At 38.4% G+C, this 17,314-nt stretch overlaps 1 long non-coding RNA gene across 1 annotated transcript in view; it reads right to left on the reverse strand.

Annotated features, from left to right (window-relative positions):
- Nucleotides 1-9,070: 9,070 nt before the first annotated feature.
- LOC116569640 overlaps nucleotides 9,071-17,314 on the reverse strand; it is a 79,693-nt gene continuing 71,449 nt past the window's right edge. The window contains exon 3 of the long non-coding RNA XR_004277114.1: nucleotides 9,071-9,299. This is a non-coding gene — a long non-coding RNA (uncharacterized LOC116569640). The remainder of the gene's footprint in view (nucleotides 9,300-17,314) is intronic.

Below are 17,314 nucleotides of genomic sequence, written 5' to 3' on the forward strand. Positions count from 1 at the left end.
ATAAATAAATAAATAAAATCTTTTTTAAAAAGTAAATTCCTGGTTTTTAAATGTTTCCATTATTATTTAAAAAGAAATGATGTAAATCCATTAGCAATTTAATTTGACATATAAAAATAATGATAATATAAATGAGAATTAATTTATTGAAAAACATAGAACCAGAATTTATAAATGCAAGGCTGATTCACTGAAAAAGGACAATGAATAACAAAAGTGACATAATTCTTTCAAGTATGTATAAGAAAAAGATACAAATTCAGCAAATTTGCAATGAAAAATCAGCTATGCAGGAGCCTGAAAGCATTTAGTATGTGTAATTATCAACGTTTTGGTAATATATTCACACAATTTTGATGAGATGGATTATTTTCCAGGAAAATGTGAGTTTTAAAAATTCAGTGAACTAAAAAGCATGAAGATACCAAGAACTGAGAAAGGAATTTAAAACACTCTTAAAAAAAGGTGTGTCTGAATTTCTAAGCTCTTTAAGTTAATGTATTTAATCTCCTCTAGAGCCAATAATTTATGACCTGTCCCTCAAAAAAATGATTATATGTTTCAAATTCATTTAAAAAGAGACATAAAAATTAATTTCAAGTTCTGTCTGAGAAAAAGGAAAACACAGTGCTCTTTAATCTGTTAAAAAAAAAAAGTCTTAAAAAAAGACTTTAAAAAAGTCTTAAATAGAATAAATAAACTAATCACAACAGTGTTTTAAATGACTAATCATGACTCTGTTGGCTTCACTCCAGAAATACAGGGATGATGGAATACAGAAAATCTACCAATTTCTCATCATTTAGCCAAAAGATAAAACTATTCAATTGATTGCATAAGTACAAAAGTATCTATAAACCGATTGAGAAAAACATAAACTAATATTCAACAATCATATTTAAAAATATATCACAAGTGATTCCATAGAATCCAGAAACAGGACAAGGCTTAATCATCTCAACATAGTCCATTATATTTCCAGCTAAAACTATAAGACTACAACCAGAAATGAGACATTACGGTGATGGAGACAAATTATCATCGTCTGCAAGTTATACGATTACTTACCCCTCTCTAACCCGCCTAAAACCTCACAAGAATCATATGTTAAGTATGATTACAGTTACAAATATAAAAATATAAAATATTTCTTATATTTTATTGAAAAATGGGATGGAAATTATAACAAGAAAATCCTATTTATGGTAGCAATAATGTGTTTAAAAGCTAGAAATACATTTTAAAAGGAACTTTCTAGACATATACAAACTACAAAATTTTCTAAGGGACATAAAAGGAAACCTGAATAAATAGAGAGACATATCTTGCTCTTGAGTGCTGAAAACATATTGATTATTTTTGTGAGTTAATATGTAGATATAATGTCAGTTCACTCAAAATCTCAGCAAGACTTCTAAAATTGACCAAGTAATTGTTCATTTCAAAAAGAGTAATTAATTCAAAATATGGTCCAACATTTCTTATATGTTTATATTTCTTTAAATTTTGCTCCAAAAGATATTATGTTAATTCAGACTTTCAAACTGATTCCTAAGCTAGTTATTTTTTCTTTTTGCCTAATTTCCTAGCTGGAAATTTTCCATGCTAGACTAAACATAAGTTGGAGAGAAAATCCAGGAACATTCGATTCTCATCATCCAAAAGGGTCAATTATGCACAATGAACAGCACACAGGGGACTGATGTCCAATTTTTCACTGTGTAGCTTGGCGAATTACTTAATCTCTCCTGTCCTATAAACTGGGGATATACCTACTCAACTGGATTCATATGATAATTAAATTAGATAGCACCTACAAAATGGACACCAAGGATTTAAGTATAGAATTTATACTTGATTTTTTTTTTTTTTTTAAAGTAGGCTCCATGCCCAGCATGGAGCCCAATACAGGGCTTGAACTTAAAACCCTGAGATTGAGACCTGAGCTGAGATCAAGAGTCAGACGCTTAACTAACTGAGCCACCCAGGTGCCATTATAAATTTTTTCTCTTCTATTTTCCATTTCAATTTTCCTCTCCCCCTAGCCCCACCAGCGAGCCTCTTGCCCTCATGTCCTTTATTGTGGAGAAGCTGTAAGATCAGTGATCCCCATTAGCCGTCATGACAACAGCTGGGGCAACTCTAATTATAGACCCAGGGGAAAATACCACGCAAAGAGTCAGGAATCTAATTCTAACCATTCCACCACTTAGGTAAGTGTCTGTGTCTGAAGTATCTTATCTTTAAAGTAAAGGTAACACCCGTTACTTCCACACAGTCCAGAGCTTCCATTCCAAGTGATCCTTCAAGATGTGTCTAAGATTTGTGATGATAGAAGGATGTGGTGATGCCCTGGCTCTTCCCCTTTTTCTAGACTTTCATCCTCACTCTGTCATTGACTTGGGTGCTATGACCTAAGGTAAGACTTACCGGAGTCTTTTTTAGAAAATTGTCCAAAGTCATGACTTCTCTGTCCTGTGTAGTAGTCCTGCAGATTCCTTTTTTCCATTCTGATTCTTTTCCTGATGGCCTCAGATCCTTAGCCTGAGAACTCGTATAGGATTTAAATATCAAGGAAGTATATGAAACAAAACTGATTCTGTCACAAGAAAAACGAAATTAAGCTCTGAGTGATAATAGGACATCTATCTTAGATTACCTATTTCCAGTACCAGCAGGTAATAAGATTCTTTACAGCTCTGGAGTAAATGCCAAAGAAGCTGCCAAGAACCAAATTTAGAAAGATGAGGCAGTTGCACATATATTGGGGTAAAGTGGTATTGAAAATGTAAGACAGCTCTCCTTAGCAAGAACAAATGCTCTGCATTTGTTGGAAATGTGCTTTTCTTAGGTTCTGTTGGAACCATTAATGAGGGAAAGGGACAAGGAGTCACCAGCTAAGTCAGAGAGTGAGAGCAAAGGGTAGGGCGGCTGGGCAGCTGCTGAGGTCAGTAGAATATACAGAACGAAGAAACACTGCAGCACTAGACCGTCTTGGGAAAGTAATGAGGTGGAGCAAAATGTGTTGAGCAGACCTCCTTTTGGGAAGATTACGGGGTGTGCTCAGAAGGAATATTTGATAGGCGGCTTGGGATGGAGATGAACGTATCCAGTTCCCAAGTGGATGTGGAATAAGCAGCTCATTTTTAACATGATCAAAATAGAATCTTGCCCTCCCTAACCTTGCTCCCTGTCTCTCCCACCTCAATAACTGACCCCCCATTTATTACGCCCAGAATGTAGTCAATGCCCTTGATCCCTCATGATGTTATTGTCCATACCAAATCCATCAGAAAATCCCTCTTCCTTTATCTCCAAAGCCTCTAGTGTAGTTGTGTACTTTCTGGGGTCTCCATGCTTACCAGACTAGTAATTTGTTTCTCTTGATTATGCATGTGGAAGGGCCTTCTTGTTTTATACACACACACATTTTTTTTTTTTTAAGCTCTTTGGAACCTTTTGAAGTTTTCCTTGAGTTCTACGGATTATATGATCAATTTCATAAATAATTCATATGGAACTGAAAAGAGGTTACATTATTTAATATATACCTAGAAAGGCCCGCTTTAGTAAGTTTTTAGACCTCTAGTCTCGGGGACGTTTTGTGTGTGATCTATCTCTATCTGTGAGAACACTGGTAGTCTTCTATTTTAGGTGTTGGTTCTACTTCTCTTTCCCCGTAATTTCTGCTTTATGAAAACAGATGCTGTCCCTGAGTGCAGAGACGTTAGCAATGATCACATCTTATCGTAAACTGTAGCCCGTAGCAGTATAAAGTGTCCCTCTTTATCTCATTTGATACTCTCTGATATGAGTTCTACTTTGTCTCCTAACAAGATTAGGACCTCTATTTTCTTTTTCCTTGAATGCCTCTGGTAAAGTTTTAAGTATCCTGTTGTTTTTCACCTTTGTGAATAATTTATTTTAGATACATTTCAGGAATCAAGCATAATGGTGGGTTTCCTTTGTCTGAAAACCTTGCTCTTTGATAGTTAAGATAATATGAATATTTATTGATACAATAAAATCTTTCATCACATGTCGGCTTTCTTTACTCTTATGGGGAGGAATGTTTGTGTGTTGGTGTGTATGTTTGTGTTTAGAAAGGTTTTGTTGTTGTTGTTCTAATGGTTACAAATACCTTTATATCATGCTTAGTCATCTCTTTCTTTAGATAGTATCAGCAGTCACCATTACAACCATTACTGAACTTACTAGTACACTTCTTTTTCCTTTCTTCTCCCTCACTACACAATTTTAGTGCCCTAGTATTACCTGTTATCTATTCTTTCTTATGTACCTTCCTGTTTGGTCTTCATTTCAGAATTTTTTGTTTAAATTTCTCTCCTGGGTTAGCTCTCCTTTTATATCTTTTTGTGGCCTAACTTTATCATTTTCTGTTCATCCAGTTCTGATTCGTGTCATTTCTTAAAGCTCCAGTCATTTTTAAAAAGTTCCTCTAACTTGTTTGAAATATGGGTAACAGTGTTTGTCTGCTTTGTGGTCATGTTTCTGGAACATTCTCGTCATCTTTCAGAATGCTATTCAGTACATTTTGATCCATTTTTCTTTTTATGATTCTGTATGGAGTTATGCCCGATTCCTTCTTTGTTTCCGTGTTTAAATGGTATAGGTTTTCCCATGAGGGGAGAAGATGAGCCAGTGATTTCCCAGCTTCAAGGGAGCAAGAAGGACCAGCGCATGGTCTCCATGTATGGCCAGCTTTCTCGCTCTCAGAGCTGCAGCCCATTCAAAGGGTTTTCTGCCTCTATCCCTGAGTGTATGTGGGATCAAAAGGCCTCACCTTCCAAAGCGTGCTCTCACCTTTAGAAAGGATAATTTTCCTGTTCAGTATTCTCTGGGATCTGCTTCTTGTGGGCCACTCTTTTCCTTAGCTCTCTGTTGTTGTCTTTTGCTCAATTTTTATTCTGTTTTCATCCCTAGTTGCTCAAGGTGAGGCTCAGTTTTTTGGGGAGCAGGCTCAGACTGTGACAGCACTGATCTGTGTGTATTTACGTGCAGCTTGTGCCCTTTCCCAAGCCTTGGACCCCAAGTAGGCATTCCCAAGTTTTGCCCTTTGTTTTACTAAAGACGCTGTCTGAGGGATTCTCCCACCTCCCCGCCTCCCATTCCCCCACACCCCCCCAACTCCTCCCCCAACCCCCTCCTCGTCCATCCTAGGCAGTCCATTTGGTTGGAGATGATCTACAGTGATTGAAAGCTACATCTTCATCATGATGTCACTCTTCGGTAGTTGAAGACTTAAAGCAGATCTCTTCAACTTTTAGCTTAAAACCCTCAAAAGCTTCCCACCAGCCTCAAAATAGAACCCCAATTTTTTTTTTCAGATTTTATTTATTTATTTGACAGAGAGAAACACATTGAGAGAGGGAATACAAGCAGGGGGAGTGGGAGAGGAAGAAGTAGGCTTCCTGCCAAGCAGGGAGCCCAATGCCAGGCTGGATCCCAGAACCCTGAGATCATGACCTGAGCTGAAGACAGATGCTTAATGACTGAGCCACCCAGGTGCCCCAAGAACCCCAATTTTTTACCCCAGTCTACAAATTCTCACATGATCAGGCTCCTACAAACCTCCCTTACTTCACTTCTTTAAAGATTTTACTTATTTATTTTTGAAAGAGAAAGAATGAGCAGGGGGAGAGTCAGAGGGAGAGGCAGAAGCAGGCTCAATGCGGGGCTAGATCCCAGGACTCTGGGATGGTGACCTGAGCCAGACGCAGACGTTCAACCCATTGAACTACCCAGGCACCCCTCTCTCATTTCATTTCTAATTACTGCCCTTGCTGCCTACACCCAGAGCCACTAGCCTTCCTTCTGCTCCTCAGATAGACCAACTCATTCCCAGTTGGGGTCTGTGCCTGGCACAACATTACCTCTTGAGAGAGATCTGCCCTGTCCAACCAAAAACAGTCACCCAACCACGCTCACTCTCACTGTGCTAGCCTAACGATCATCCCATCTCATCTTGAGATCTGATTCTATTTCTGTTTATACAGACAGGCCATCTCTCTCTTCCATTAGACTCTACCCTCTGTGAGAGCAGAAATGTTCTATCCTGTTCGCAACTCCATCCCTGGTGCCTAGAACACTCCCTGGCACACTGGAAGTCAGGAAATATTTATTGAGTGAACAAGGGAGGGGCGGGAGGAAGGGAGAGAAACACAGGCACAGTTATGAGTATGTTGCTTTAGACGCAGAAAAATACGAATTTACATTGTACTTCAATCACGTATTGGCTCTATGCCTTTACGAATCTCTCAAAGAATCAGATCCCTAAAATATAAAACAAGGAGGAAATAATATCTTTTTCACACTATTTGGGAGAATATGAAATGAAATAACATAGAAAAGCACTTAGTAGAGGAATTGATATAATTTCTTCTTCTCTTACTTATACAAATGCCAAGTCACATGTCTTTACGGCCACTCTCAAACAAGGAATTTCTTCCTCAAGAAGGAATCAGACAAAACTTTGGGCACAAAGGATTGCTTGTGCTTGATCAGGCATGTGTGGTTCTCCTGGACTCTGCATTTGGGATGGCTTCGATGTGGTTCTCGGGTCGATCCTGGCTAATTCCACTAGTATATGAAAAGAGTCTTTCAGATGCATTGCTCTCTTACAAGACAAGTAAAGGAAAAAAGTAGCTGAGGGAAAAGACTTCTTCCTGAATGTCTTGACCCGTTTCTCCCTTACACCTCAAAGTCATTGCACAGCAGTCAATTAGAAGCAAATACCTCCAAACATGTCATCATTTACACATTCTTTGATTTTGAAAGTTACTACTTCACTGGGCGGTAATTGCACATGTGATAATGTCTTGCTAGAGGGGGCTGAAAGCCCAAGTGCTATTAAGAAAATGTTGCCAGGCTGAGCTGTGGTGGTCTCAGGAACAAAGGTATGGCACAGAAAGTACTAGAAGACCAGGTTGCCATTTTAGAACTTGTCCTGTTATTTTTCTCTGATGCTGCAGAGAACATTCATTTGCATCGCTTAAAACAGAAGGGAACAATTGTGAGAGTTTTCCTGTGCCCTATTTTTATTTGCATTGCTGTTGCCTTCTCTAGTTTTCTGAGCTGGGAATTGAATTCACTTGTTTGCCTCCTTCTACTTTTATGAACAAAGGTGTTTGGAGCAATGCATTTTCATTTGCACATTCTCAGAAATGCCTATCATGGATTCTGATATGTGGCAGTTTGTACTGTCATTTTAAAAAATTCTGTAATTTCAGGTGCACCTGGGTGTCTCCGCCGGTTAAGCATCTGCTTCGGCTCAGGTCATGATCCCAGGGTCCTGGGATGGATCCCTGTGTAGGAAATCTGTGCTCAGCGGGGAGTCTGCTTTCTCCCTCCCACTCTGTGCTTCTCCTCCTCATGCTCTCTCTCTTCCTCTCAAATAAATAAATAAAATCTTTTAAAAAAATCAGTAATTTCAGTTTGCATTTCCCCTTTCATCCAGGAGTGTTTAATAGGTATTAAAAATTCCTAGGTAGAAGGGACATTCCCCTTGTTATGAGTATCAGTTTCTTTCTTTCTTTCTTTCTTTTTTAAGATTCTATTTATTTGACAGACAGAGATCACAAGAAGGCAGAGAGGCAGGCAGAGAGCAGGATGAAGGTGGGGGAGCAGGCTCCCTGCTGAGCAGAGAGCGCAATGTGGGGCCCGACCCCCGGACCCTGGGACCATGACCTGAGCCGAAGGCAGAGGCTTTAACCCACTGAGCCACCCAGGCGCCCTTTATTATTGGTTTCTAAGTAAATTCTAGTTTTACTACATTGTAACCAAAGAGCATTGGTTACATTACTTATACTTTAGGGAGGTTACTGATATTTTCCTTGTTTCTCAACATTTGATCAGTTTTTGTGACTCTGCCAGAGGCAGTTGAGAAAAACAGGTGGTCTCTATTATTGTGATGCATGTTTGATGTGTATCTACAGAGGCTACTCATATGGTTCAGATCTTCTATCTCATTAGTTATTTTTGTGCTCTTGATCTGTCTCCTACTGAAAGAGGAAGAGTAAAGCCTCCTTTTGTTAGTGTGTTTCTATGTCTCCTTGCACTTTCTGTGGTTTTATTTCATAAAGGTGGTTGCTATTTTATTTACACATAAATATCCTTATGTGACATCTGCATTGTGGGTAGTAGCCGTTAGCACCAAAAAGTATCCTTCTTTGTCATGTCATAGATTTGGGGCTTGAATGCTTTGATATTAGCATTGCTACTTGCTCTTTTTTTTATTTCCATTGGCTTGGTATCTATGTGTCCCTTACTTTATTTAGAACTTTTCCAAATCATGTTGTTTCAAGTGTGTCTCTTGACAGAGTTGGGTTGCATTTTGGGAACTGAATTGAAAAACTTATATGTTTATCAGGTACTTTTTTATTATGACCAAAACGTTTCATCCCAACTGTATCATAATATTTTATGACTATGTGTGTTTTGATTTATTTGTTATCTTTCTTTCTCTAAGAGATGTGTATTCCTTTGCATATATATACAAAAATACAATATATACATTTGCATTTTTATAAGTAATATATGATGTATACTTACATGTATATTGTATTGATATATATGTCCTATTTTTGGTATTCAGGAAAATTTCTATTTTTGCACTAGTAATTTCCTTTGTATATACTTTCTTTCTTTTCTTTTTTTTTTTTTTTAAGTAGGCTCCATGTCCAGCATGGAGCCCAATGTGGGGCTCAAACTTAGGACCATGAGATCAAGATCTGAGCAGAGATCAAGTGTCAGATGCTCAACTGACTGAGCCGGTCCCCACCAAGAGCCCTTGTATCTATACCTTTTTAAATGTCCTTAATGCCCTTTTTCTTACTTGGCCTTTTACTACATGGTGTATCAGGGGTTTTGTTTTTGTTTTTATATCAATACCACCTATTAGCATGGAACAGTGAGTTTTATCTGCTTTCCTCTTTCCCTCTCCCATTTCCTCCCAGCATTGGGTTGTTTCTGCTCTATCACCATCTCCCACCTCATCTCCATCTTCACTGTATTCTTAAATGTGTGTGTGTGTGTGTTCTATAATGCTTACTCCAGTCCTCCTGCTGAGTATTCCCCAGTGACCGCTGTGTTGCATCATGTTCATCCCCTAGTAGATTTTTCAGGAAGACATGATGGGCTCAGGATTCCCCAAGTTCTTGCATGTTGAAAACGGCTTTGACATCCGTTGATGCTTGAAGGACTGCTTGGCTGGACATAAAACCTTTCCTTTCATGCAGTTTTCTAAAAGTGGTATTCCACTGTTACTTTCCATGCAGATTCTGAAAAGAAATGGTTACTCTAATTCCTTTGCCTTTGTAAATATTTATCTCCCCCCTACCCTGCCCCCCAAGACCTTGAAGAATTTATCTCTTTCTTTGAAATCTCATTGCTTTATTGGGATATGTTTCAGAGTGAATCATTCTGGTTTAATCTTTCCAGGTACTCAGAGAGCCATTTCAATGTACAGATTCAGATGTTTTGTTTCTATTTCCGTAGAGTTTTTGTGAATTATTATTTTAATTATTAACCCTCTTTCATTATTTTTCCTCTTAACGTGTTCCAATAATATGAATATTATTGTTTCTCTGCCAGTCTTTCATTTCTATTACTTCCTCTTTGACTTTTAGTTTTTACTTCATTCTTTATGCCATTTAAATTTTTTGGTTGTTTTCTTACCTTTCTTCAATGCTCCTTATTAAAATTTCATTTGAGTCTCTTCTCCCTTGGGCACCTGCTACTTTTTTTTTTTTTTTAAGATTTTATTTATCTATTTGACAGACAGAGATCACAAGGAGGCAGAGAGGCAGGCAGAGAGAGAGGGGGAAGCAGGCTCCCTGTTGAGCAGAGAGCCCAATGCAGGCTGGATCCCAGGAGTCTGGGATGGTGACCTGAGCCAAAGGCAGAGGCTTTAACCCACTGATCCACCCAGGTGCCCTACCTACTACTTCTTTTTTCTTTTTTTCTTTCTTTCTTTTTTTTTTAGATTTTATTTATTTATTTGACATACAGAGATCCAAGTAGGGAGAGAGGCAGTCAGGGATGGGTGGGGGTGGGTGGGGCAGGAAGCAGGCTCCTCCCAGAGCAGAGAGCAAATGCAGGCTGATCCCAGGACCCTGAAATCATGACCGGTGCTGAAGGCAGAGGCTTTTACCCACTGAGCCACCTAGCCGCCCCTCTTTTTTTCATTTCTAAGAAAATTTTGTCTTTTTCTTCCACTTCTTTCCTGAGCTCCGTCACCTTTTTTGTATTTTTCCATACATTCTGTCCATTCTGGTTTAGGTTTAGAATTTTTTATTCTAGGTGATTTTTCATTTCCTCAAATGCTTAAGTACATTAGATTCTTTTTAGTCTAATATTTAAAGTTATAGTCTGCCCCATGGTGGCTGTTTTTAGGGTGTTTTCTTTACTTGACATACATGACATTTCGTTTGCTTATTTAACTTTTTTTTTTAAAGATTTAATTTAATTTTTTTTTTTTTTTTAAAGATTTTATTTACTGATTTGACAGATCGAGATCACAAGTAGGCAGAGAGGCCGGCAGAGAGAGAGAGAGAGAAGGAAGCAGGCTCCCCGCTGAGCAGAGAGCCCGATGTGGGACTCGATCCTAGGAAGCTGGGATCATGACCTGAGCCGAAGGCAGCTGCCCAACCAACTGAGCCACCTTAAAAAAGATTTATTTTTTTGAGAGAGAGAGAGAGAGAGAGAGAAAGAGAGAGAGACGGAGAAGAGCAGAGGGAGAAGGAGAGAAAATCTCAGGCAGACTCTGCACTGAGCACAGAGCCTGGCAGGGTTCTCCATCCCACAACTCAGACTCCCCTCCTGTTGTTCTTTTTTATGTTAATATCTAAATATTTTGCCCCCCCTTCCCATGCCTAGACAATAACAATAGCAATAAACAAACCCACCAAAAAAACCCAGTTTCAGGATCTATTTGCACTTCTCACCCCTCCCTTTCTCACTCCCACCCTGCCCAGACAAAGGGACGTGTGTGTTCAGATATTATGTTAATAATGTGCCTGCATCCATTCTTTTGGATTAGTTCTTTCTTTCTCGCTCTTCAGCGTGGTTATGATATTTATTACTAATACAGTTGGCTTAGCTTGTTTCAGACTGCTTTCAGTTTTAAGATCCTTCCTTCCCTGTGATTCTTGATTTAGTTTTATTATTTATTTGACAAGGTGAAACATTTCTGAAAGTTAAAAGGCTACGAGCTGCGTTTTTGGAAGGGTGTCATTCTTAGACCACCTCCATTATGTTTCTTTCATCCCTTTGAGGGTAATCTACTTCCTTATGTCCTGGTTTATCCTTCATGCGTTTCTTTTCATAAAGACAAGGCGATATAAGCATAATTTCTTAAGATTCCTTCTCTCTTACACAAAAGGTAGCATATTAGACATTCTCTATAGCATTTCACTTTTTTTCATTTAAGGATACCATCTAGGAATCACTCCATATGAGTCCACAGAGATCTTCTTCATTCTTTTATAGAGCCACACAGGACCCCATTGTGTCCATGTACCTCAGTTTACACAACTGTCTCCTCTTCCTGGACATTTGCGTGGTTGCCAGTATTTTTCAGTTATAAATAATGCTGTGATAAATAATCTTGAACCTGTACATATTTGATTGTTGGAGGTATAACTTCCAGGTAAAATTCTAGAACTGAAGTTAATGAATTGAATGCTAAATGGTATTAGATATTGCCAAAAAATGGCATTTTGCACTCCCACCAGCATATATTGCCTGCACTGACAAGCTGTTGAATATTTGCTTATCTAATGGATTGAAAAATTATGTCAGTGTATTTTTAAATCTTACTCTGGGTAAAGTTGAAACTCTTCTCATGTGTTTAAGGGCCACATCTTTATCTTTTTGTAAATTTTCTGCTCATGTCTTCTGACCATTTTTTATAGAATTTGGGGGATTTTTAAAAATTCATTTTTTAGAAGTTATTTATCAAGAGGGATTGTATCTGTAATATAGACTGCGAACATTTTATTCCACTTTGTCATTTGTTTCTGGGTTTGCTTATGATGCTTTTGTCTTTCAAACATTTTTTTTACAAAGCCAAAGTTAAACAATACTTTCTTTATGTGTCTGAAATTTTAGTCATAATAAGAACATTTTTCTTATACTTGAGTTAGAGAGGGTTTCATCTGCTTTCTTCTTGTGCTTGCAAAGGTCTGTGGGGCTCATTCTTAATATAGATTTCTGCTCTATTTGAAGTTTGTAACTATGTTTATCGAATGGACCTGATTTTATCTTTTTTTTTTTTCCCCCTAAATGGTTAGTCATTCACCCAATACCATTTATTTAAAAAACAAAATGCTAAACTCATGTCAGGGAACTTTTTCGTAAAAGGCTAGATTGTGAAGGTTTTGGCTTTGGGAACCCTGTGCTCTCTGATGATAATACTCCGTACACCTGCTACAGTTCAGTAGCAGCCACAGAGATGTAATGAAAGGGTATGGCTGTGTTCCACTCAAGCCCCATTTACAAAGACAGGTGATGCATCTCTTTTGGCCTGTGAGCTGTTGTTTGCCAAACTCTTGTCTGTCTTATTGCATTAGTTTTTATGCCTAGGCAAAAGCCAGGACCACACTGTGTTTATTAGAGAAGCTTTGTAGTATGGTTTGCTAGCTGAGGGAGCTAATCTCTACTCAGAGCACTATCCATTCCTAAATTGATTTTTCTGTATAAAACTTAGTGTCAACATGATAGGCTATAAAAATTAAAAGCTCATGGGAAATTTTATTAAAAATACATTACATTTAAAATCAATTCAGTCTCAGTTCCCTGACTTATTTTTCTCTTGTGCTTTACCTCGGTTGCTTTTGGTACTTGGGAAAATATATATTTTTAGTGTGAAGTTTCCGATTGTATGAACACTACTTATGCTGCTCTTAACCTCTTTTTTTTTTTCTTATCCTTTTACTTTCTGATGTTCAAACAACATCTGTTGACTCTATCTATGACCTATATGTCAGCCAATGATATTATTCCACTGTCTTTGTTTTCTGCCCCTTCTGCTCACCTTTTAAAAAATTGCGTTTTCCTTACTTTGTCAGAATTAATAATATTTACATATGTTTTTTTAATCCATGTTCCATATTGTTTTAGTCTTCGCTGTACCATCAAAAACATATTAAATCCTCATTGGCTGCTCTTGTACTGGGGAATTTTTAAAAAAAGATTTTATTTATGTATCAGAGAGAGAGCGAGAGAGTGCACAAGCAGGTGGAGTACCAGGCAGGGGGGAAGCAGACTCCCCACTGAGGAAGAAGAGGGACTCAATCCCTAGGACCCTGGGATCATGACCTGAGCCGAAGGCAGACGCTTAACTGATGAACCACCCAGGCATCCCTTTACTGAATTTCTTCCAGTTATCTTTTGTTTGAATGAAGACCGTCCTTTAATAAATTGCTCAAGAAGAACACCCAGGTATCAGTATCCACCCAGTGAATGAAAGAAATAATAATTTTTTAAAAATTCCACTTTCAGTTTCTATAATGCAGCTCTTGTTTCCATTCTAAGGTAGAAAAGATGATGAATTATTCCAAACCTTAATATAGAAATAATACTGCATTTTCTGAACCTTTGCAACATCTAGGTCAACTTCCTCAAATACCCAATTCTGCATGTCTTGCAGAGCTGGGGCCATTCAGAATTCTGTTCCTTGAAATATATTTAACCTACATTGTGCACTTAGCAAGCACAGACAAGCAAACAAACTTTTTCAGAGTGTGAGCTCTTCTCAAGAAGAGCTGTCTCAAATCCCAGACAAATACCATGCAACATAAGAATGTGTCAGGCAGTGGTTCTCAAGTGTAGGGAAATGACATTAGGCATGATGCAAAGTTCTGATGCTAATTTCCAGTAGTTTCCTTTTTGTTAACTCCTATGATTGTCCGTGAGAAGTCTCTGCTATAAGTCTCCTGCCAACAAGCCTGGCATAGGGTTATCCATGGGACTGTTTGCATGCTGGTCCCAGCCATGGACCATGGATGATTCTTTCTCTTACATTCCATTCCTTGGGTTGTTATGAGACCCAAAGTAGAAGCCTTGGAGAAGCACTGCTTCTCAGAAAGGACCAGGTGTGGAAAACAGGTGGGGTGCACCTTGGAGACATGCAGTGAAAAGAAAGAAAAAAAGAAGAGGGGAAAGTGAAGGATCCTGGTAAAATGAAAGAGAAATAAGACACACCGGCCATTCTTCTGCCAACCTTCCCTGTCTATTAAAGAAACTGTACAGAAAAGAGCATAACAATCTCCCAGAACAGGATGATCCCAAATACTAAACACTCTCCAAATTAGAGGTGAGGATAGAATAAAAATTAAGATTTCAAACATACAAATCTACTGCAAAAAAGTCAGAAAATAGAAACTTCAGCTGATGCAAAGTCTCTTCACAAAAGAATTCATTCCTTATTTTTTTTCCTAATAATCATTTCCATCCCATAATCTTTTATTACCAGTTGCATGAGAAGCCTTGACGATTCAGGTGTCTCTGAATATGCCTTATAAATAATAAGTAGCACCTCCAGTATCTCTGCCCAATTCTATTAATAAAACATATGAGTGGATCTCAGAAGGTAGCAAATTTTACGATAGCTTCCACACACACTCTAATCAGATTTTATTTTTTCCAAGCTTGAGTAACCATTCTTTTCCTGCAATTTTAATGAATGGAGAATTGCAGCCAAACCTTGCATTCTATTGAAGATATCTTCAGAAGTGTTTTGACTTTTCTGGGGACAAGGCACTATTTCTGAGAACTCTTAGAAATAATTATGTTCTAATGGAAGATTAGGGCCTCCTTCCAACCAGATCCTACCCACTGGAGAACCAAAAAAGCAGAGCAGCCAAGTGCAGAGCAAACATCATCATTCGTGAAGATCCAATAACTCGTAAAGCATAGAGTTCCTTGGGTAATGTTCAAATGGTAACATCCAGGAACATAAAGGATAGCTCCTGTGTTCTCCTCCTAAATTCAGGCCGAATATAGAACTTGGCACAACCTCATCGCAGAAAGACTTCTCTCTGAAAAGACTCTGAGCTCACTTATCCAGTTAGTTATGCTGAAGAGCACAGTCTGTCCTAAACTCTCAGGCACCAGCAGAATGGACAGGGCCAGAAAAAGATGGTCTCTGTTGTCTTTTCCTCGTCAAGGACCAGACCTCATGTAAGCAGAGCCAAATGCATGTCAGTGTCCCAACAGAAAAGTCATTCCTACACTGGGAAAGAGGGAGTCAGGGGAGCTCAGCAGTTTAGAAACATCATCACCTTTAACATTCTCCATGTGGAGAAGGTAGAGAAAAATCTCGGCTATAAAGAAATATGATAAAGTATTTCCCACTAATACATTCCTACCAGTTGCTGTCATGAGTGCACCCATGAACTCGGTGTGCTCAGAATCCCACACGTGCACATTGGGACTTCCTGAAATAAATCAATTGCTGAGCGGCACCACAGCAAACTCCAGGTCACCAGCAAACAAGCAAAGTAAAAAAATAAAAGAATAAAAAAGCCAAATATTCATCTCTACCGTTGAGAATGCATAAGCTACGAGAAATAGAAGAAAACTTTACTTTTTTTTCAGATGAACCCAAACTGCTTATTTCTTTATCGAAATTGTGACTCTTGACAGGTTAAGAGTAGGCAGTTTCCCACTACTCATAGCCTGACTTGAAATGCAGCCAGGCCAAGATCCATCTTAAGCAGATGGAATTGAACACTTTAAACATTTGAATATTTAAAGCCTGCACTGCCCCAAATTGGGAGCCCTGGATATGCTACTGACATACTGATTTCCAATTCTACTGAAACTACCTTTCCCATGAAGAGTTTCAAGGGCACTGGCAGAGCACTGGGGAGCCGTTGTTCTGATTAGCATGTGTTTGCTCACTCATTGCCTTTCTCATGTGCCAGAATGGACTGGAGAAGTAGAGCAAGGGCCCTCCGGAGCAGAGATGGAGTGGATTGCAGTGGGCTGGGGCTGGATCCTTCCTCTCCCCTCCAACCCAGGCTAAAAAAAAAAAAAAAGTAAAAAATTAGAATCAATGAGTTGTCATGGCAACCAGATTTGGAAGAATCTGAGGTGGAGGCCAGAAGGCTAAAACATGCCAAAACAAAGAAATAAAATCTGTCCACAGAACAGGGTAATTCCAGAGATAGTCGCCTGGGGCTCAAATGAAATCTGATTCACGTCTTAGTGAATTTCCATCTTGATTTTATCTTTACTATTTTACTCTGTTCCCAGATTTCCTCTAACAGCATCAAGACTCTGATAAGCTAAGAAAATTGGTCTTGATTTCTGTTTGCAAACCTTTGTCCTGGGGGCTCCTAGTTCCTAGTTGCTCACTTGTAAAGCACCTGACTCTCTTAGCAAGTTACCCACATTGAAATTCAGAGCCAGACTGACCCTGGCTGGCCTCTTCAAGACCTTTCAAAAATCTTTGCTCATGGTATTTCAAATACTCATACAGAAACAAAAGATAGAGGATTTGATTCAGAAGTATGAGCATTTAAGCTGCGTGTATACCAAAACATTTCAGATTGACAAAGTGTAGGAGGTGATATACTAACTTATCTGATCAAAAAGTTTTATAAAAAATAAAGAACTTACTTATTTAAAACACCAATCATGGCAAGATTCTTTCACCAGCTCTGCTTGCTAACTGATTGGTCAATTAACAGATATACAGATACCCACTTCAAGGTAAAATTATTTTTGCTTTGAATGCGATGCACATCTATCTCTTCATCTGCATCCCTTTTCCTTTAAGATGGAAACATCATTGATACCTACTGCTACCAGCCAGGTATGTGCAGTAAGTCTAGAATTTAATCACTAAGTAAGTATTTGCTGGTCACTTATTGTCCATATATAGGCAGCTGGGGATAGAGAAATGAGTTAGATCAATTTTTGACCATCCTGTAGATTGATATCTCTTATTGCCTAAACTTTCCTAAAAGATTTGCATCCTTTTGATTCAAAGATTCTTCAAATAGTACAACAGCTACTTGTAATTTTTGTAAAAATTGTAATATTTACCCCAGAGTTTAGGGAACAAGAAAAGATCAAGACTAAAGACCATTTTCCCTACACTTACTCGAGATCCCGAAAAGCTCTGCTCCTTACTTTACTCCCTTATTTTCTACCTTGCAAAATGAATGTCCTGAGACATTTGAAGCCTTCAATTAGGATTAAAGTTCTTTGGCACAAACAAAAGAAAACTAACAAATCCTATGAGAACAAACTTTTTTTTCCCATTCAAATTGGCTATCAGGAGTCT

The sequence above is a fragment of the Mustela erminea genome, chromosome 11, assembly GCF_009829155.1.
Source record: "Mustela erminea isolate mMusErm1 chromosome 11, mMusErm1.Pri, whole genome shotgun sequence".
In the NCBI taxonomy this organism is placed as follows: Eukaryota; Metazoa; Chordata; class Mammalia; order Carnivora; family Mustelidae; genus Mustela; species Mustela erminea.